General features: G+C 33.1%; 1 protein-coding gene across 4 annotated transcripts in view; it reads right to left on the bottom strand.

The window, feature by feature from the left end:
* Positions 1-23,030, bottom strand: part of dnc (phosphodiesterase dunce) — a 201,733-nt gene extending 178,703 nt beyond the window's left edge. For 2 of the 4 annotated variants that reach the window (XM_043213196.2, XM_070283063.1), the window contains exon 1: positions 22,753-23,030. The gene's annotated coding sequence lies outside the window, so the exon portion shown is untranslated. The remainder of the gene's footprint in view (positions 1-22,752) is intronic. The other 2 variants (XM_043213195.2, XM_043213197.2) reach the window with 2 other exon arrangements.
* Positions 23,031-23,493: the final 463 nt, after the last annotated feature.

Genomic DNA, 23,493 nt, shown 5'->3' with positions numbered 1-23,493 from the left:
CAAATAAGGTGAAAGGCACGAAGAGAGCAACAGAGAACAAGGAAGAGGCAGCTCTGAGGACACGGGACAATTCAAGCGGCGGCATTACAACAGAGGCACAGTGTTACAAAGTTAATTTTTTAGAGTTCTATACAAAAAATTGTTCTTAAAAATATTTCAAAAAATATAATATTATAAAAGCTTAAACCTATGTATGTAAAAGAATAATAAATAAATAAACGAATAAGAAAAACGAGCTACAAAGTAGATTGTTTTCAAAATTTTTATTTTTATTTATTCTAATTTTAATAATCTTTATTTTTTATAATAATAAATATTTAAAAACCATAGAAAAAACCACATAGTTTTCTTTCGAAGTTTATTTTCAAGAATGTACTAAGAAATTCTTTTAGTAATATTTTTAAGGATAATTTTTGATATCATAGGTTTCAATAAAACCATAAATATCAAAGTTAGAACACTCTATAATTTTAAAGACATTTAATGTACTTTTTTTATGAAACAAAAGCTCCACCTCTAATTACGACTGTTTCTTTTGTCTGAAGTTCCTTTCCTTTTAGCTTATATTTATTTATTTTTTATTTATATTGCTTTATCTTTACATTTTTTATATTCCCTTGGCATCCTTTCCTGATATATAAAAAGAAACCTTTTTGCAGCTCTTCAGACCACTGTAAATAGACTCAAAGGCATTGACATTGGTCTACAATTGTGTCAATCCACTGAGCACACAGTCACATATGCCAGGCAGCTCAGCTGCTCGTCTGCTTAACTACTTTCCTGCCATTCTACTGCTTTTTTTTTTTTTGCTTTTTTATTTTTTTTTGGCCAGTCCGAGTCCTTCCGTCTTATGTAAGCCGGATCTGACAGCCAAAATCACATACAACACAAAATAGTAGGAGGGGGCATGAATTAACCCCACCCTATATTAGGGAATTACATAAAAACCCCACCATAGAGGCACCCCCTTTTTTTTTCTCGTACCTCTGACGTCACTCAGAAGTCGCCTTAATTGCTGTTTCCCAAACAAAACTAAACAAAAATACATAACAAAATTGTATAAATCAAAAGCAAAGAACACGGTCATAATTTTAATTACCTAAACAAACTGAAACTACAAGGAGACGAGACGAGTGGGAAAAACTGTCTGGCAATTAATAAAGTTTTCACCTTTTTTTTATTTTTATTTTTTGGTAAATATTTAGAAACATCAACAAGCACAAGTCGTTTCAACTTCCTTTGATTTACTATATATATATTCTTGTATATAAAATAAATGATTTGAAAAAAAAATTGTCTATTTTTTTTAAACACATATGAGAGCATTTTCAATGAAAGGCTGGACCGTTTTTCCCTCCCAGACTTGTACGAAACACAAACATTCGCCTCTGGGCTTTTAACAAAAGCAACAAAATGAAAGGTTTTTCTGGCCCGGGCTTAGTCTGAGGCCCAAAAGGCAAACTATTTTGATGGCTTAAATGAAATGAAAAGGACGCCTGGATGGTGGTGTACCGAAAAAAAGGATATTCCTTGGAGGTAAATATCCGTGAGTGATCCGCCGACAAACGAACGTAATCTCCTCGAATTTATCGCAAAGTGGTTTTCCGAAATTCATCTTTTAAAGCTTCTGCGGTTTTCCCTCGTTTCACGAATCGACTTAACAACTAAGTAACTTTGGTTTTCTTGTGGTTGCCTTAGGAGTCTTTCGCAAGTAATAGTTAAGAGATTGTTTTCAAATAAATCTTTAAAAAATTAATTAAAAATACCAGGCAGCTTTTAAAATTTTTGATGGGAAATGAGGAACTAAAAATGAGGCCACAAAAATATCTCTCATATATGGCTCATAAAAGATGCTGGGAAAATAATAACGACCAAGAACAGGAATACATTTTCCTCGTCACCTGCAAGAAAAGCCTCATAAAAGCCAAAAGAAAAAACATAAATCAAACGGGCTGGTTCAGCGAGAAGAAAATTACAGTGCAATCGGTAGGCATTAATTAAGCCATAACAATAAACTTGGCCCAGACAGCGAAGCGGCCATGGAGATTAATAAGCATAATTTGGACCACAAATAATTTCAAGAAAATTAAAAAAAAAAAAAGAAAAATGCGAAGGCCTTTTCAGATTTTTAATTATTTTAAGACAATTTTTGAAATAAAATATTGCTTAAATAATTCTGAATTAAAGACCAAATATTATAAATCAAGTTTATTGTCCGAAAATTGGGTTTACAATAATTTAAAATAAAATAAAATATTAAAAAAAAGGCTTTTTTAAAATTCTTACCTTTTTATGTATTTTGAAAACAAAATATAAAAAACTAGGAAAACTTTAAAAGACAACCTTTTTTAACTAAACTAAATAAGGTAATTTCCCCAACAAAACAAAAAAATACCTAAAATGAAAAGTTATGAAAAAGGAAGGAAAACTTTTACAAGCGGAAAACTCTACAAATTTTGTCGAGAGCCCCACAACTGTCCAAAACTGTGCATTTGCAATCATATTTGCAATTTATATTATTATTGTGCTGTGCTTTTGACAGTTTTTGGCTGAAAAATGGCATAGCGAAGCGGGGTGTAAAAGTTTCGGCCCAAAAATCGTTACCCCAGCTAAAAATTAGCATTTGTTTAAATTATTTATGTGGTTGCTGGGCTTCATGAATATTTAATTGCGTAATTTTGTGCTCTAATATGCTTCATTAGGGTCCAAGCTATCAAAAAACCAAGAGAAAAGCAAAACACTAATAATAATAGAATAATAAAAAAAAAAAAAAAAAGAATTATAAACCCTTTTTTATCCTTCTTGCATTTTAAAGTGCATTTTCTAATTGCAACAAAATCCCCTCCCTTTTTTTTTGTTTTTGTTAGTAATAGGAAAATTGTGTTTGGCCACGCCCCCTTCTATACACCCATCCGCCCATCAACATGCTCTTGGCAATTTATGCGTGTCGTGTATCGCGTTTTCCCCCTATCCTGTTTTCCTTACATTTTCCCTAGTTTTTTTTTTAGTTTAGAGTTTAGTTCAACGTATTCCCAGCACGTTGAACCTGGGGGGTATACAAAAAATATATATATATGTATTAAAAAAAAAGGATAGCTCTTGGTCGTCGTTGGAGTAGAAAAAGACAATTAATTATACATTAGAAAGCTTTTCAGGAAATTAAAAATACAATTTCAAATACACATCACTCTTCAAGGGGTTTATATCCCGAATTAGAGAATAAAACTTGAAATAAAAAAAAAAAAAATTGTTTAAGATAATTAAGAGTATTTAAAGTTACTATTTTTTAAACTGGAAACTAACAACATAAGGTTTTTTTCTATTCCATTCTCTCATCTATTATCATTTTATTTTTATATTTTTTAAAAGTTTGACTCACTATTTTTGTTCTATATGAATCCCAAAGTTATCTTTAAATTTTTGCGGCCCTTTAAGTCAAACAAGAAGCACACTTGAACAAATATCATTTAAAGTGGCCTCGTAGCCAACCAAAAAAACATCAAACAGGTCAGCTTTCCAGCCATTTACTAAGCATTTTGCAAATATTTGCACATTTTAACCATTAAAATGCACAAAATACAAGCTTTCAATTGATAGCCATACCATTTACTTTGTTAATCCATTACAGTTGCTATTTTTTTGTTTTCATTTTCAAAAAGATGAGGGTGAGGTTGGAGGATGAATGGCTTAAAAGCGATTAAAAACAATTACGGCTTTCGAGCAAAAAAATGTGAGAAAATTGATAACAAAGTTAAAAACACAAGCGCTCGCTCACAATCCGATGAATAAGTTAAATTTCAATTTAAAAAGCTCAGCAAATAATTCGTTTGTATGCACAATTTCTTTGCTATTTGTTTCCAATCATTTGATGGGGATTTAAATTGCAAAAATAAAAATCAAGGAATACGAAATAAAAATGGGAAAATAATTAAGGGAATTAAGTGTTGTTGAAAAATTGTCTTTTTTTTAATAGAATATTGATGATTATACTATGAGGAAGTATACATATAATAATTTTGAATCTTGTTTTGGTTTTTGAGAATTTTTAATTATATTTTAATTATGGATATTTCAGGATAACTTTTATTTAGTTTTCCTATATATTCTTATAATTTCTTTAAAAATTTCACCATTTTTTTTCAGTGCCTAGAAAATTAACCAAGAATGAGTAGGAGATGGAGGATAAGTAGCAGGAGGATGGTGAGTGGTGGGTGGATGCGTTTGCTGAACAACTTTCCATAACCATGATGTCACATTACATGGCTACTTAGTTATGAAAAGCATTTGAAGTGCTCGCGTGTTGCATTTGGCCATAATAGGTCCTGGTAGGTCCTCCTGCTCTCCTCCCATCCTGACATTCTGCCTTCCTGCTGCTTGTTGTTCTTGTTTAGCAATAGTTGTAGTGGTTAATCATGTTGTTGTTATTAGTGTTGTTGTTGTTAGTGGCTTTGGCTTTTGTCTAATTGCATTGGGGCATTTTAGCCCCCATTGCATGATACTTAAATGCATTAAAGTCAATTCCCAATGGAATTTCGCACAAGGATACACAACGGCACAAGGATGATGAAGTGAAAGGACTCAGTGTATAGACAGACTATGTCATTATACAGTTTCAATTGGAAAATTAAATAGCTTAAATGATAATCTAGATTGGCAGATGGCCGAAGATAGCCATAGAGTTGTGTTCTTATGGGAATTGGAAATTAAGGCTAATAGAACTATTCAATTTTAATCATAAAAGCATTTAAAAACATTTAGTTGATCAAGTTTTTATTTTAAATGAAATATTTAGCCTAAACTCCATTACTAAATTAAATAAAACCCTATAATGCAAGCCCAGTTACTTGAAAAACTTCTGAAAATGACTTTACAATTTTTTACTCTCCATTTCCTAGCATTTTCCTCCATTTTCTTGGCCTAATCCTAATAGCGTCTTTTTATCTGGCTTTTATGCTTCTCTGCATATGGCCAAGGAAACTGCTTCACTTCACATACTACAACCATTCACCCTTAAACTTTAACCCCATTCCCGACCCCCCATCCAGCCGACTTTGTGGAAAACCCCCATTTTTTCCTTTCAGTAAGTTTCTTAAATGGCTTTTCAATTGCATTTTAACTTTGAAGAAAAATGAGGAAAAAAACAGAAAGCACACTGGAGTATCATACATTTATGCAAATTTGAAAAAAAGATTCAAGAAATAAAAAAAAAATTATTAGTACATAAAAACAAATATATATTGGAAATAAATTATTTTTAATCTTGAACTTGTTATTTAAATTTAAAAAAATACAATCATTGCAATAATCGGAAATTTAAAGCATAATAATTAAATTTATCTTAAATTTTCATTTTATTAAAAAATATTAATTAATTATATTTTTAATAATAAAATAGTTGCATCAATATAAATAATCGAAATTATTTATAAACCTGTAAAGATCATCATGTAAATATCATGTCTAAATCATTTAAGGATCATAAATAAAAAAAAAAGGTAATAAAAAATGAAGATTAAAGTATGCAAGTGTACTGCAATTCTGCTTCTTGGTTGACTGTACGAGGGAGAGAGAGGGAGATGCTGGGGGAAGCAAACAACGCCCACAATTCAACTCACCACAAAAACCCCACAAAAGGAGCGAAAAAAAAAAATTTGCACCGATTACACCGCACCGGTATAGGGAGAGAAGCAAAGGATCAAAAGTGGAAGGAGCGGACGTTGAAGGATGAGAGAGAGAGACCATGGGGACGACTCCAAAGAGCGCAGGTGTAAGGCCTCCCACTCCCTCCATTCGGTTCCTGATCGACCCGACTTCTTGAAGGGGAGGGAGAGTGAGGAAAGTCGCGAAAGAGAGGGAGGCTGCCGAGGAGCGAGAGTGAAGGACTAGCTTGTGTCGGGATCAGCTGTACCTTGCGATGGCGAATCTAAAGAAGCGAAAGATGCAACAGATTCGCAAGAAGGTGAATAGATAAAGCTACAAAGGAGAGCTGCAAAACTACAAATTGTGTTTGTAGAGAGGAGAAGAGAGAGAGGGAAGGACGCCGAATAGGAAAAGTAAAGCCGGGACATTTTATATATTTATATCAAATGGAAATTTATAATCCTGAGTATATTAATCTTAAATTAAACTTATCTTTAAGATACTTTTAAAGAAAACTTAAGATTTATGAAATATTTTATAAAAAATATAATTAAAGATAAAAAATCGTAAGACTCACATGCAACTTCCATAGATTTATTTAAAATTTAAAACTATTAAAGGAAACTCTACCTCGCTGGCATAATCATAAGTCCGCCTAATCTCCAAAATTCCGCAATAACGACGAACTTCAACGAATTTCATGATTTTACAGAATTTACATAAGAAACCTAAGCGGAACTCCCGGCTTTTAACACTTTCTTTCACTCACTTGACGTTTTATTACTAAAACGACCCGAATTCAAAAGTAAAACTACAAAAATCACTCCCGTACTCGCGGACTCGCGAAACCGATTGAAAGGAGCTACTGATAACTATTGGGAACGGTCAGGATCTGAAGCCCTCTTAAGTAGGCTTCGTAAGGAGACGGACCATCCTCGGAAAAGGAGAGAGAAGGAGCGACAAAATGAAGTTTCGGCGGAGAGCGAGTGCGGGAGAGCGCAGGAGCAACCTATGTTTGATGTTTACAGTGGGGAACTTTCAGTTTTTCCAATAAGAATATTAAAAAATATATTATCTATTAAAAATAACTTAATATATTGAAAATAAGAAAATATAATTTTAAATGGATAAATATGAAATTTATGGAATAAAAAAATAATTATATAATATATATACAAAGTTAAAAAAAATAATATAAGTATCTTTTTTTCAATTATTTTCTTTAACAAATATTTTTATTAAAAAGTTTAGATTTTTAAGAAAAACAATTGATACTATATTTTTGTATAAAATTAAATATTATATACTCAAATAAAGTATTTTTTAACAAAGTTAAATATGAATGAAGCTAAATTAAATTTTATTTTAAAGAATTATTTTGTTTTTGAACTTATTTTTATTTAAATCAATCCCTGGAATAAAAATATTTTTTAAATGTTTAAGAAAACTCCCCACGGTGCCCCATTCCTCTGTGATCTAACTTCGTTCGAGGATAGGAGAGCGAGGAATAGGGAGAGAGTGGAAGGCTGCCAAGGAGCGCAAGTGCAGCGATTTTAAGGATGCAACAGAAGAGGAAAAGATAAAGCTACAAAAGTGGGCTACAAAGCGACAAACTGTGCAGGTTGGAAGAGGAACAGCGGGGAGGATGTACGCCAAATAGAAAAAGTACAGTCAGGACCTTTTTCCAATTAGGATATTTATTAAATTAAATGAAAAATATTAAATCTTGAGTCAATTAATCTTTAAAAAAGGAATATCTCATTAAAATATAATTAGAGATGAAAAATAATGAAACTCACATGCAAATTCCATAGATTCGTTTAGAATTTGAGACTATTAAAGGTCACTACCTCGCTGGGGAAATCATAAGTACGCCTAAACTCGAAAATACCGCAATAACGACGAATTTCAACGAATTTCATGATCTTACAGAATTTACATCACAAATCTAAATTTTTACAGACGGATTTCACTACTTTCACAACCAAAAATTTCACTTTTTATTAACAATACGACCCGAAATTAAAAGCAAAATTTTAAAATCACTCGCGGACTCGCGAAACCGCTTGAAAGGAGCTACTGAGAACTATTGAGAAGGGTCAGGATCTGAAGCCCTCTTAAGTAGGCTTCGTACGGAGATGGACAATCCTCGAAGAAGGAGGGAGGGAGCGACAAAATGAAGTTTCGGCGGAGAGCGAGTGCGGGAGAGACTTTGTGGCAAGAGCTGAGAGAGCATAAGAGTTGCCATCCTTTCTATTACAGATATTTTGCAACCGATATTCAGATAGATACAGATACAAATATTCTGCAACAGGTGTTTTTAAATTTTAAATATTATTTTGAAATTCATAAATCTTTAATTAAAATCTAAAGTTTTTTCATAAATTATAATTTTCTTTTCTTTAGGTATTCTTTTACCTAAATTTTTAATAATAACCTCCAATAAATAATATAATATCTAATAATTTCATAAATTTATTTTGTAATCATTCATTATCCGAGGCGAAATAAATAAGGCGCCACACATGTGTCAGCAGACACATATTTATGTTCCGTTTTACATTCAACCAATAAATTGTGACCGCCCCAAAGGCGTATAAATATAAAACTCATAATTTTGAAAATTTTTGGTTTTCAGCAATACTAAAAATCGCCATAAGCAATCATAAATTCTTTCGTGCGTCATGGACAGCCGTCAACTTGTTGCATGAGTGTGTCCCAAAAAAAAATACTGATATAAGAAACTTTTTAATTAAGATGCCAAATGCTAATTCGTGTTGAAATGAAAATGATCAAAGAATGAAGAAAAAAGGAAAAGCAAAAATTGAAAATAGGAAAAAATTGAAAATTTATTTCTTACTCCCAAGGAAATGCAAATTGAGGGAAAATGGCCCAAAGATTTACGATCAATTTGTACGTATATATTATGTTTAGAACCATAAATATCCAGGGAATTCTTTTCCAAAAACAGTTGTAAATTAAAGGCCCGTGGGCAGTGGGCAGTGGGTAGTCTGATTTATATTCATTTCACTTTTCCCGACCTAATGGAAATTTACTTTGCACCTCATTTTATTTTATTAGTTTTTGTTCAACACTTTGAGTGGAAATTCAATTAACAATATCCCAAAATGATGGAAATAAAAAACTTTATGGTTTATAGAATAGTAAAAATTTTTTTTTTTCAGAATATTTTCATTTTCATGAGACAAAAATAAAATAACAATTTATAACAAGCACTTGTTGTCCATCCATTTATCTAATTTTTCTTTTGAAAATTCCATTTTATGGGAAAATTGCATATAAATTTTATTATGGGCCCCGCCCATTCATTCCGCCTCTTTTGGCCACAAGGTAAACATTTCAAATTGCAATTGCAAAATATTTTTCCATCTCTTATTAAGCTTCCAACATCCACACATCCATACACCTTTTGAAAAACCCACTCAGTACCCCACTTTTATTTTTTTTTTTTTTTTTTGTAAAACTGTTGACACTTTTCTGGCTGAAGATGAACATTTTGTAGCTTAGTTGGGGCTTAGTGCAAAGTTATGTGTAAATTAAATTGTTATAAATTGCAGCTTACCATTAGAAGAAGGGGAGGGGGGACGGACTGTGTGTGGGTTTGTGACTTTGGTTAAGGAAAACACACATAGAATGAAATATTTCAATCAGAAAAAGTTAAACGAAATATCCCAGGGCCACAAAATAAATATAACTAGGCAGAGACTTTATGGGAAAATTACATTGAAAAAAATTTTGGGTGATAAAAATTAGAAAAATTTATTTTAAAAAAGTTCTAAGATTTAAAAAAAAACATAGTTTTTTAAAAAATATTGAATTGAAAAAAAGCCTAGAGTAACAATTAAAACTAGATTTTAATTTTTTTTCTAGCTATATTTTGCAACTATTTTAAGATCTGTCTGAGGTAAAAATATAAAAAAATTAGAACTGAATAGAGAAGATAGACTTTTTGGGAAAAATTTCAACTACTACCATTGTGTTTATTGGTTTTTATAATTCACTTAAAATACTTGAATCTTCATAATCAACAAAATATATATATAATAAGAGCCAAGATTGTAAATACAATTATTAAAAATTAATTTTTTTATTTAATTTTTTTTAAATTTATTTTTACGCTTCCTTTCTTTTATTCAGTGCAGATTTATTGCATCAAATTTGTTCAACTGTTGCGAAACAAATTTCCATGGCAAAAGGCTTAAGGGCGCGTTATCTATAAGGGCGGCAAATGGAAGTGGGCGTGGTATTCGCCCACATTTCTTCATCTTTACATTCTTTTTTCTACTTATTTCTTCTCCTCTTTTTTTTGTTGTTTTTGTGAAGACCAAGTCTTCGTTGAATCCTTAAACTGAAGATTTGAGTGCGAACTGTGGCATCATTAACAACGCCCGAATGCATGTGTGAGAATCGGTTAAATATAAGCTTAAAGTGCACAAAAAAAAGTTGGGGGTGGCTATAAAAATTTAAATATTAAAAATAAGACTAAAAAAGACTAAAAAAATAAGACGTAAGACTAAAAAAACGAAAAGAAAAACGAAACTTACAAACAAGAAGATTTTCTTCTTTTGAAATATTTTTTTTCTAAAAACCTGATATTTTATTAAAAATTTTAAAAATTGCCAAAAAGAACTAAAAAATGTAAATTTAAATCCTTTGTTTTTCTAAGTGCACTCTCCTAAGTCTAAGGGTTACATTTTTTGTTCCCCTCACCAACCGAACCAAATCCCAACCGCAATCAGCCACTCGCACACAATCGTAGAACAGGAGCTCAGGATGCTTCGGATAGACAGGATACTCCAGGACGCTGAGTAGATGGTAAGCGCATTAAAAGGACTGCCACAAGGCTAATAAAAAAAAGCGCAAAAAAAAAATAATACAAGAGGGGAACAAAATGGATATATGGTTGGGAATATTAAACGTCATAAAGCACTCGCTGACAGACAATAATCTTGCAAGTGGAATTTAAATGTCTTGTCTTTTCACATCTCCAGGTGATGAAAAATCGTTTTAAGAGACATTATTTCGACAAGAAGAGTTCTAGGAAAATGAAAGGGTTTAAGATATATAAGGTGTATTTAATTTGAAAGAGGTTTAAGAGGCTATAACTCTCCAAGTGCCCTTTGCAAACTAGTTTAAAGAGAACCCATTTTTAAATAATTTATAAACTTAAATACTTGAAGGTTTTAGTTACCAAGCTAAAGCATCTTTAAAATTTTATTTTGCCATTTAAGTTTTATGTTTAATGTTTAATCTTAAAGGCCATTTCCAAGACACAACATTTAATCATACTCGTGAGAGAGACAAGAGGACGAACCATTTGAAGCCATTGATTATATTTGATTACCCTTTTTGGCGAGGAAAGGGGTTCATTGTAGTATCCTGTATCCTCTGTTCTGTATCCTGTGTGTGTGTGTTTGCTTTAACCCCTTTTTGGTCGTTGGCAACGCAAATGCAATTAGTTAATTCAATAGCTATAATTTCATTTGGAACTTTATAAGCCATAATTTGAGCTGCCACCGTTCAACTCGATTCGATTCGATTCGGTTTCGATCATGATGGCCAAAACCCACTTAGCCACGTAAGTAGTTTCCCTCTCATTGGCAATTAAACTAATGCCAATTCGTTAAGCACACAGTGTATAAAGCGCGATGACGCTAATGTCCACATACCAAAAGCCACACTTGAATGCAGCAATTCCCACTACATGTAGTTCTTATACACTTATATAATAGATATATATTTTATACATACGATTGCCAGAGACTGTGTCACAGCTAATTGGATGTCCGAGTGCAAAAATAAACATACCTGTCAATGAAACAAACACACAGAGAACATAAATACACATGCTTGTAGTTAGTTAATTTTCGGCTTTTAATTAGTCAAGAGTGTGAAAATAATTAGACGGCCGCTGAGAATTTATTCGCCCATTTTGCGACACATTGTAAAGGATCAAAGGGGGACGACTCAAGGATAATTGCATGGTATTGCCAAGCCAGCACATTGGCGCCAATGAAATGCGCATTTTCATGGAAATTTCTCAACGAAAACTGGCCCGGGTTTCGTTTTCTATAAAAGCTATAGCTTGATATATACACACCTGAGGTCCCCTTCAAAATTGTGGAAAATGCATGGGGACCCAGATCGGAGGCTATATCTTTGTCAATTCCTATCCGATTCTTAAAAGGGATACCTTTAACGATTTGTGGATCGATTCTCCGTCGATCTGCATCAAAATCTAGCAACAAAATATTTTTTAGATTTTTTGTCAAATTTTCTAGGGGGTCCCCTTCAAAATTCTGGGAAATGCATGGGGGGCCAGAATGGCCCAGATCGGAGGCTATATCTATGGCAATTTTCATCCGATTCTTTAAAGGGATACCTTAAACGATTTGTGGATCGATTCTCCGTCGATCTGCATCAAAATCTAGCAACAAAATATTTTTTGTCCAATTTTCTAGGGGGTCCCCTTCAAAATTCTGGAAAATGCATGGGGGCCCAGAATGGCCCTGATCGGAGGCTATATCTTTGGAAATTCTCATCCGATTCTTAAAAGGGGTACCTTAAACGATTTGTGGATCGATTCTCCGTCGATCTGCATCGAAACCTAGCAACAAAATATTTTTCAGATTTTTTCCCCAAATTCTCTGGAGGCTCCCCATCAAAATATTGACAAAACCCTAAGTATAGAAAAATCAATTAAAATCTATAGGTCCACCAACAAAGAATCTCTAGGTCGGAATTTATAAAAATGTTGAATATATTATTATAATAAATTATTCAAGTTAAATTATTCATTATTTGAATGCAAAATAATTCATTATTTGAATGCAAACAAAAAAAATTGAATATTTTCTGAGAGCCTTTGAGGTTCTATTTCATAGAATTTTTCATAGACTTTCTCCCACCCACTTGCTGTACTTTGTCCAGACCGCCTTTCTTGGGATAAATATTTTTATTTAATATTTAACTTTTTTGTTAGTTGTTGTTGTTGGTGTGCTTTTGTGGCTGTTATGCGATCCATCTTCATTTTGGCGTTTCGTTTCATTTAAGGTGAAGAATGAAGAACGAAGAAGAGAGGCTGCCAATACGCAATTTTAAAAAGGCAAAGGCTGAAAAGAAGCAGCACCGTAAAGGTCCTTTTACACGCAAAAAAGGCTCCTGGATATGAGTGTGTGGGTATGAGTGTGTGGAGGGTATGAGATAGTGTGGGTGCTGGTAGCACTTGCTTCTCATCCACTTGCTTGGTTTTAAGGCACTGAAGAAAATTTTTTGAGATATTTTTTAAAGGTTTTTTTTATTTAATATTTAAAAGCTTAAGATTTTTGATTTTCTCAATTATTATACATATCTAAATTATATATATATCGTCAAATTTTTTTTTTCAGTGCCTAGCTTTTCTTCATTTTTCGTTACAAACACCTTGACGCTGTTTTTTAGGTTTTATTTTTTGGCCCGACACGCTTTTGCTTTTCTGAAAAGGACCGCCGCCTACATTTTCTTCATTTCTGGCATAAAGAAGGCTCCTTGGCCCTGCTCCTGCCACGCCTACTTTTCTTTTTTTTTTTTTCATCCACACTTTGGTAACTTGAGCCTGGGTTTTCTTGTAAAATGAAAATGCCCTCAAGGCATCTTCCAGCTGTCGCCCATTTTCACCGAATGCAATGCCAACAATTTTTTTGAAAAATCATCTTCAACCTTCCCGCCTGCTAAGCGCCTAATGATGCTTATTTTTGGGCGTGGCACTAAGATACCCACCCACCCACACAACCAAACACACTCACACACAAATATATATACTAAAGGTATATAGTCGAATATTTTATATACTTTATTAGTTTGTCGGGGCCACCAAACCAGAAAAGAAATTGTTTTAAATTAATTTGCATGCCAAGGCACAGAAGCCAAAGAACTGTTGAGGGACTGGGACTGGAATTGAGAATAAGGGGGGAGGATGAGGGACGTTGTCAAAAATAAAGGAAGACACGGATGGGGGGCGGTGGGGGGACGGTAGCACATCGTCGTTGACTTGGCTCATTAAGAATTTCACCCCCTGGGACCCCTGGGGAAAAGTGAAGTTTTCCACTCTCTCCACTCTGGCACGCACACTCCTCTTTAGGGATTGGATTTTTCAGCCACCCCCCTGCCTGCCCCTGCCGACCTGGAGAATGTTCAAGAAAAGCAAATAATCGTTTTAATTTAATTATAGACATTTTTGAGGCACTGCCACACAGATTTGTTTTCTAATTGTTTAATTTTAAGGTAGACTTATTGTGTTTAATAAAAATAATAAAATAATTATTAAAGGCAGATAAAGGCTATACCAAAGTTGAAGAATTATTAAATATAATGTCTAAAAACCACCGAAACCAAAAGAAATTACCATTTAATCAAAAAATAAATATAAATATCCATCCACTGGCAACACTTGCCTTGATATTAATTTTCTTCATCATTTTCTACCTTTTTTTTTGGAAAAAAAATTATGCAAAAAAATTGCGAGAGAGGGAGACTGAAGGGAAGGCCAAAAAGAAACCACCATAACGAATACTTTAATCCTATTGACGTTTAATCAAGACAGTCGACAGGAAATGAAGATGCCAGCTCAGGCGCAATTACGAAACTCGAAGACGAAACACGAAAGCCAAGCGAACACAAAGAAATCGTTTATAAATTTTCCTGTTGAATTTTCAATTGGCCCGGGCCATGAATTTCCATTTTAATGCTTCAGCCAGCCAAACAAACAACAAAAAACCCGAAAAAAACACACGAGCGACATAAAAAAGCAAAGCAAATTGTTTACCTTGTGACCTTCTTATGGGGTAACCTGTTGATGGAAAAAAATTGGCCCTTCTTAAAAAAAAAACATGGGAAATAATAAAATTTCCAAAAAAAGAAGATATATATAAACAAAACAACAAAAAAAAAGTCCAAAAGACGACATAGAAGGCAAATGTTTAAAGCGCTTAATAAATAATCACATTTGCATTTTCACTTGTTGATTTTTCGGTTGCTGGGACAACAGCAACAATACAGCCTAGTACTACAGGACAGGAAAAGTGATTTTCCTAAAAGGGGGAAGGACAGGACGAAGGCTGGGAACAGGGCAAGAGGAAAAATCTTTGAATGCCAGGCGGAAAATGCTGACTTCGAAGACCAAAGTGGCGAAGCTCAGCAAGAAAAAAAAAAAAAGAAAAAAAATGAAGCCAAAGGACATCCAAATTAGCCTGACACTTTAGTTACACTTAAAAAAAATTTATTAAAACTATAAAAAGTATAAAATTCTAGTCATTTTAAAGAAAACTATATTTTTAATAATTTAATTAAATTCATCTTTATAGTTTTAATAAAATCCATTTATTTTTCTCAGTGCCTATTTCAAGTGCATTTTGTGCGTTGTCATTGGTAGGCTAAATAAATTGAAATTAGACGATGTCAGCACAAAAATCCCGAGTTTCGGGGACAATTGAAGGACGACAAGTGGCAGTCACAACATTGACTGGGTGTTTAAGCCCCTGGGCGTGGCAGAATGCATGATATCCCTCGCCCCCTCCCCTTCCCCTTAAACCCCACACAACACACATACGCATACGCACAATCCCAATTCACAGGACCTCCAGGCAAATGAATGGTTTTCGGTGTTTTTGTGGGTATTCCAGGTCCTGATTCTGTTGAAATTTGAAACTGAAAGTTTCCACACAAGCTCACACACACACGCAGGACACCGACATCAATGCCAATGAAGTTAATGAGTCGTGGCAGCACTTTAAAAGGATAGTGAGGGTAGGATATGACAGGGCGATATATGGCCAGAAAATGCACAATAAAGGTCCAATTTTGAGTTTCATGAAAGATTTTTTAGCATTTGATGGCTACATCTTCCCCAATTCTCATCCGATTCTCAAGCGGAGTATCCTAAACGATTTCTAGATCGATTTGCTACCATTCTGCATCAAAATCCTGAGGCAAAATATTTTTTCGATTTTTTGTCCATTTTTCCTCCGTGATCCTTGAAAAAGAGGTTTTCCCCTATAGGGCCCACTGCGATGGCTATATCTTTCCCAATTTTCATCAGATTCTCAAGCGGAGTACCTTAATCGATTTCTAGATCAATTTGCTACCATTCTGCATCAAAATCCTGAGACAAAATATTTTTTCAATTTTTTGTCCATTTTTCCTGATGGGATCCCTTGAAAATGAAGTTTTCCCCTATAGGGCCCACTGCGATGGCTATATCTTCCCCAATTCTCATCCGATTCTCAAGCGGAGTACCTTAAACGATTTGTGGATTGATTCTCCACCATTCTGCATCAAAATCCTGAGACAAAATATTTTTTTAGATTTTTTGTCCCTTTTTCCTGATCGATCCCTTGAAAATGGGATTTTCCTCTATAGGGCCTACAGGTATAGCTATATCTTTCCCAATTCTTATCCGATTCTCAACCGGAGTACCTTAAACGATTTTTGGATCGATTTTCTACCATTATGCATCAAAATCCTGAGACAAAATATTTTTTCAATTTTTTGTACATTTTTTCTGATGGGGTTCTCCCCTGAAAATGGGGTTCTCCCCTATAGCGATAGCTATATCGTCCTCAATTCTTATCCGAGCCCCCAACTAATAACACTTTGATTTAATAGCCAATGTAAACTTTAAACTTGAAATAGACTTTGAATTAATTGACTCTCTGCTGATCCTGTTTTATCTTTATTATTCCTCAAGACCTGACTTAATGGCAAAAGTTTTTGGAATAAAAAAAGCCAAAGAAGCCACATGGCTTTCAGATTTTCCATCTGTTTTTCCCATCTGGGGAAGGGAAAGCATGGAAAATGCGTTTAATTGTGGGTAACAATGTGATGGCTTCAGAGTCAGCACCTGTGGCATAAATTTTTACCCAGAATCCCAATGACTTTCTTCCACTTTCCCCACCATTTCAGTTATTTTCTCCTAATGTGTTTGTGGGGTAGCTGGGGTAGGTTGGGGGGATGGTTATATATTTCCCTTCATAATGTTTGTGGATGGTCAGATTTATGCTGAGTATGCGTAACATTTGCTGGGAAATATTTTTTTGGCAACGCCAGCATTTTTTCCATCAACCATCTACCTCCCTCCCCCCTCTAGTATATTCCCTACTTTCCTTATACTTTCACCCACTTTCTCTTCCACTTTTAGCGAAGGACCCTCGATATTACCTTAACTTCATCTGCTGCTGGAGAACCAAAAACCAAACATTAAATCACTTAAAATGCCAGACCAAGTCCTGGACAAACATACACCGAGAGAAAGTACGGGGGGGAGGGGCGATGGCATGTCCTTCCAAAAGAGAAAGGCAAGAGAAAGAGAAGCAGCCAAGCCAAGCCAGAGGGCTTGCGGTCTTTCTTGGCGCTAAAAACTTCAGGAATTTTTCGCACTCTCTCCCTTAGACTCGCTGGCATGCCATCTCTTTTCAGTCCCACTTATATCCATCTCTTTCACACTGTCAAGTGGCATCTCACTGTCGTTTGTACTATTTTTTATTTGTTGTTGTTTGTATTTGTATTCGTCCTGGCATTTTGACATTCGACAACGGCATTTTCATAATAATAAGCAGGACATGTCCTTTTTCCTGTAGTCTTCAAATTTTATTGTTTGCTTTTTGGTTCGAAATTGTTGGAATTTTATTGAAAAATATGTAAATTCTTATAACCTTGTTTAGTTTATCACATTTTTAGTTTTTTTTTTTTTGTTTAGTGTTTTTAAATAAAGTGAAGTATTCTATTAATTATTTAAGCTTGTTTAAAATTGTAGTAGTTTAAAAATCTTTATTTCAAAACTCAAAAATATCTCATACTTTTATTTTTTTGGTGAATTTTCAAGACTTATTTAAAGATTTATGATTCAAACATAACAATTTCAAAAGTCTCTTTTTTGCTTCTAAATTATGCAACTTTCATTTTCTTTTCAACTTTTAATGTTTTTTCTTTTCCTTCTTGAAATCCTCCTGTGTATGCAATTTCCATATTTATTCATAAATTTTCTTTAGTTTTCAAATGAACCTCAGGGCATATAAAGTTCGGTTCAAATGTTTGTTGATTTATTTATGATTTTTCTTCTTTTCTTTTAGCTTTCTTTTTTCTTCTGGCCAACATTTTCACGCGCTTTCTACTCACACACTCACCCACACCATCACACATTCGTATCTAAAACACCAATACCTTTACATTTTATTGCCATCTTGCTTTTACTTACAAAGTGTTGTATGCAAATAATTGCCCAGTGTTTCTTGACCTGACTGCCCCAAAAAAAAACTTCATAAACACTGAACAAAATTGAAGAAACTTGTAAAAAATTTTAAATTTTTTAGACTGATTTTTGAAGTTTCTTTTTAAGGAAATAATATTAAGAAATGAAAATTCAAAATGGTTTCCGAATTAGCCTGAAATTCTAGAATTAGTTACAAGAAAATAGTGGTTGGGTGAAAAAAATATTGGATAAAATATATGAAAGAAAAATAAAGAAAATTATTATAAATAAATACTTAGTTTATTAAATATTTATACTTCTAAGTCTAATTCTAAGTCTAAAATTATAAGAAAGCAACAAAAAACGAAAAATGGCCACCATAAAATTCAAAAATTTAACAAATACCCACAAAATCTTAAAAAAAATAATTTTTTATACCCAAGAACTAAAATTGTTTCCAAAAGTTTTTAAGATCTTAAAGTTGAATGTCTCTCTCAGTGCATTTATTTGTGTAGACTGCCCTTTCTCCTTTTTTAGGAAAGCTATGGAGTAAGAGAGGTGGTTAGGCAAGTCCTGGCTAGGCACTTTCCTCCTGCACTTTCCACTAATAAGCCAAGGGCACAAATTCTATGGCTGGTTTTTGGGGGGCCAAGTTAAGTCCTGGGCCGAGGCGGAAATTTAAACAATGAACTGCCATGCCCATTAATATTACTTTGGGCCACTCTCAACTTTGACTTTGCCGCTGGTGTTTGCAGCTGTTCCTTGGTTTTCCCGTTTTGTTTTTGTTGTTTTGTTTGTTTTGTCGCAAAAGAAGCCAACAAAAACAAACAAACAAAAAAAAACGCAGTCAAGACGTGAGAGCGTTTTTAAGCGCGCTTCTTTTCAAAAAGGATTTTCAACTTTTTCCAAGAAGTATGCAACAAAATAGTAGATTTATAAATTTCAAACATGTTTAAACATGTCAGACATATTTTTGAAACTATCGTAGACATTTAAAAAAATATTGAAATGCATAATTTTTCTAAAATTCCATTCCATTGGCAGGCGAAAAGTCATTCTTTTCCCCCAAAAACTTTACGACCAGGGCCGGAAAACAAATGAAAATGATGAAGATGAGAAAAGTGGAAAGTAGAAAAAGAAAAAACAAAAAAGAAAAATAAAGGGAACATATAAAAGTTACAGATTTTTTGTAGCAGCAGGGGAGGTGAAAAAAAAGTTATTATTACTTTAATTTTGTGAGTCAGTTGAGCGTCAAAGTTTTTCGACGCTTTCTTTTTTTTATTTTATTTTTTTTTTTGTTTTGTTTTAAGATACGGGGTCGAACCTGCTGTGATTTGTCTTTGCCGAAAGGCAGAATTTTAAATAAATAGACACAAAGAGAAACATAAATGAGGGAGAAAGTTTTTAAAGAGTTGGAAGATTTTTTATATATATTTTATTTTATTTTAAAATTAAAACAAAGGTCTGCTTAGTTTTATATATTTTTGATATTTTTTTTCTTGACTTTAAGTATTATACAAATTACTAAAATTTATATTCTTCAATTTAGTTTAAAATTATTCAAAATCTATTATGCAAATTATTCAAACCCTCTAAAGTAGGCTACAAAAAATTATATTTCCCCTAGAAGTACCGGGTACTAATAGTCGCATCCTAGAACTTTATTCCCTTTTCTTGTTTGTTTTTTAAATTAAAAAGTTGCTCGAGTTCCAAAGAAAATGTGTTCCGTTTTGGCAACATTTTGAACCGCCCCCCCTTTTTCCCCCACATACCCCTGGCCAAAAGTTACTGCTTTTGCATGGTAACAAAAATAACAACATGTGTGTGTTCGTGTGTGTTTGGTTTTTCTCTTCGGTCTGAAGTTTAATATGTTCCCCAAGGGCCTCATTAGTGGCGCCCCCTGTCGGTGGTTAGACTATCTTTTTTCCTTCAAATTTTTTTCGTTTTTTTTTTTGTTTTTTTTTTCCCCAATATATGGATGTGTGTATGTTGTGGCATGCTCTTTGGTCACCTAATAGAAAAAAAAACATTTGCTTTACACTATTTGACAATGTTTTCTATTTGGAAATCTTTTTTCATTCCGTTCTAGGGGGTTTGTTTTCCAGCGATTTGTGTTGATTGAACGAGCAAAGAAAAAAAAAGGAGAAATAGATAAATAAATGAAGGCCAAATTGTTGTCGATTCAACTTTAAAATGTGTGTCCCTAATGAGTGTTATTATGGGGTTTTGTTTGATATAATCGAGGGTTATCCAAAAAAAAAAAGAGAGTGGAAGGAAACCCAAGAAAAGGGTTTGGAAAAGTGGCTTCCCTGGGGAAAGTTCGACTCCTTTTTAGGGATTTCCTTTTTAAAATCTTTTAAATTGAATTTTTAGAAAAAAAAGCTTTCAAGTTCATATAATATTAGAAATAATAAAGAATTATACGTAGTTGTTAAACAGCCATTTAAAATTAAATAAAATTTAATTTTTAATAAAAACAACACGTAATGGCTATTTAAATAGCTTGTAAAGGTTTCATAAATTAAAAATTTGTAAATAATAATGTTGTATAAAAAAAAATGAAAAAAAAATATATATAATATTAAAAAAATAAAGAAAATTTATATAGTTATTTTAACATTATTGAGTAGCTTATTTAATAATATTAAAGAAATAATAACAAAAAAAAAATGCAATAAAGATAAATTTTAAAAAATTCTATGATATATAAAAAATAACTTTTAAAAATTTTACGGCTTTAGAAAATATTTTAGTCAGAAAAATAACCGGTTTTCAAAAAAATGCATACGTTTTGAAACTCATCATGGGATTCCCCTACAAATACACGGTACTTCCAAGAGAAACATGCATTTTTGTAGCCTACTTTTCAGGGCATTTTTTAAAAAGATAAAATATGTAGAGGACGAAGTTTTAAAAAATTTTTCCAATTGATACCTAAAGATTATTTAGCTTCTAATCTAAAGATTTCTTCCCTTTTTCAACAGTTTTTAATTAATAAAATAACAATCAGTCTTTATCTATTATTTATAAAACAAAAACCCCTATAAATTCAGCTAAAAAAAGAAAGGGGCTTCCCTAAAAAAAATGGCCAACAAATTTTCGACCATCAAGTGAATGACCTTGCCAATGTGAATTGGTCGAAAGAATCTCAATCTCGCTACCATCTTGCTGGGGCCGAACAAATATCCTTGAAAGGATACTTCCGGCTTGAGTAAACAACACACACGTATGTATTCCAGAGAATATATTCCAGAGAAAGTAAAGAAAAGAAGGAGAATATATATATATATGCTAATGCCTTGATTACAATTTCACTAATGGCGCCAATTTGTTGTTGCTTCAGTAGCGGAAGTAGCACCCAAAAAAAGACGCAACAAAGAATGGCCCAAAAGAATGGAGAAAAATGACGTAGAAAGACGCCAGGAAAAAAAGTAGAAAAGGATATAGCGCCGTAGAGAAGACAGTAGCGTAAAAAAAAAAACGCCAAAAACCAATGAGAAAAAATGTTTCGGACGAAACTGAAAACGATGCCACCAGGAACCTTAGTTAAGTAACACAAAGAGAAAGGGAGGGGTGTGGAGCCCTGGCGTTTTTTTTTTTTTTTTTTTTTTTTTGTGCCTTCATTTTTTTGGACCCTGCAGATACAAATGCGATGCGGCAGGAATCCATGGCTAAAAAAGCTGCCTCTTTGGTTACGTGTCTCTGTATTTGTGTTTTGGGCCATGAACCCAAAAGTCTGCACAAAAACGACTCAAAATCGGCAAAAAAGAAACTCACTCAAGGAGACAGCCTCACCCCAAAAAGGAGTCACTCGAAAAAGAGACTTTAATTCGGGCTCAAAAGTCCACTCAAAATTGTAGCTTGCAACTTAACTCATTTTAAGTAAGTTTTGATTAAAAAATATACTATTTTTAACCAACTAAAGAAAAAGAAAAAGGTTATTAAAATTCCTAATTTTTTTATCTTAACAATCTTAAAATATCTTTGAAAAAAATTAAAAATTAGAAATTTGTTTCTGTGATAATAGAGTTAATTTAAATAACTAATTTTAAATAATATATAATATAATAAATTTGAAAAAAATAAAGCACAATTTTAAAAGCAATGAAAAAAAAGTTTCTTAAAATTTCAAAAATTTTTTTGTTTTTTATTATTTAATTTTTCAAAAAAAAAAATATTTTTCAAAAATCATAGCCACTGTCCTCTAAAACCTCACTCTTTTTCGAAAACTCAAGCTCAAATTAAGCTCAACGTGCTCTCTCAGAAATCCTTTCACTCACTCTCTCTACCACTCTCTGCGTAAGACTTTCTCTCTGAGAAACTTTCTCCCTTTGGCGATGCTTTCATCTCCTTGGAGAGGCCATGTGCGTGTTTTGGGTAACAACTCCTGCAACATCCTTAGCCTTAGAGAATTCTCCGGGGGACAAAAATAAACTCAATGTTGAGTAATGGACTTACTCTCTCCCTGACTCTCTCTCACTTTCTCTCAACGCAGGCGCTCTTCTAGAGAGCGAAATATAAAATTCAATAAAAATAAGGCAGCAGCCGCACAAAACCAAAAAAAAAAAAAACTAGAAAATGTTTGCCGACAGTGACCAGCCTCTGGCCTTCTTTTTGTTTAGGAGAGACCCTTCTACCTCGCCCTCCCTCACCCTCAGCCAATGGTATTTTTTTTCGGTTACCCCTTTAAACGCCTTAAAGTAGGCAACAGAAATTTTTCCAAAACATTTTCCCTTTTTGTTTTGTATGGAGGAAGTTAACTGAGATGAGAATTTTTAATTGCTTCACGGTTTGTTTTTGTTTTTTGGGAGTTTGTTGTTGTTGTGTTTCAGAAGGGGGGGTTGCTAGTTTCAGAGAAGGTCACTTACCTTTTGTCTCCACGTTCTCCACAGCTTTTTTTCTCTCAGTGTACAAAATGCCGCTTGCAAAAAAATGTTTTCCGTTTGTGTTGTTTGTTTTTGTTTTTTAAACAAAAATTAAATAAATAAACAACAAATAAATTTCAACACTTTAATTTTAATTTGTTTTTGTTTATATTTTAAATGGAACACTTTATGTTTTGTTGATTATTTTATTTATATTTCTTATAATTTTTGGCTTTTTCTTTTTTATTTTTTCACTGAACACTTTATTTTTGTAATATTTTTTTCTTTTAATTTTATTTTTTTGGCACAACAAGAAAAAAAATGGTTTTGTAAAAAAAAATATTTGCTTTTTTTTGTAAATATTGCTTGTGATTATTGCTTGATATTTTTCATGATTATTTCAATTTATTTTATATTTATTTTGTATTATTAAATTTTTATAATTTGTAGGCTTTCCCGGAGGCTTCTCCAGCATGCCTGCTGTTCTCCGGCTGCGGAAATTGTCAACTGCCTTTTTTAGGATTTTCCGCGTTTATTTCGTTTTTTTTTTTGTTTTTTTTTTTGTCTCAATATTTGTTGTTATTTGTGTTTTTTTTTGTATTTTTTTTTTATGATTTTCCAGCTAGCACACTGGTAATGGTGGTGCTGCTGCTGCTCCTGTTGGTTTTGCAGCTTGTTCTTCTTCTGCGGTGTGCATTTGTTGTTGTTTCGTCTCTTTTCCGCTTTTTTGCTCTTTTGGCAGTT

This window comes from Drosophila bipectinata, chromosome XR (assembly GCF_030179905.1).
Source record: "Drosophila bipectinata strain 14024-0381.07 chromosome XR, DbipHiC1v2, whole genome shotgun sequence".
NCBI classification, from domain to species: domain Eukaryota; kingdom Metazoa; phylum Arthropoda; class Insecta; order Diptera; family Drosophilidae; genus Drosophila; species Drosophila bipectinata.
The sequence above is the reverse complement of the archived record's forward strand: the minus strand, read 5'-3'. Positions and strand labels throughout refer to the sequence as shown.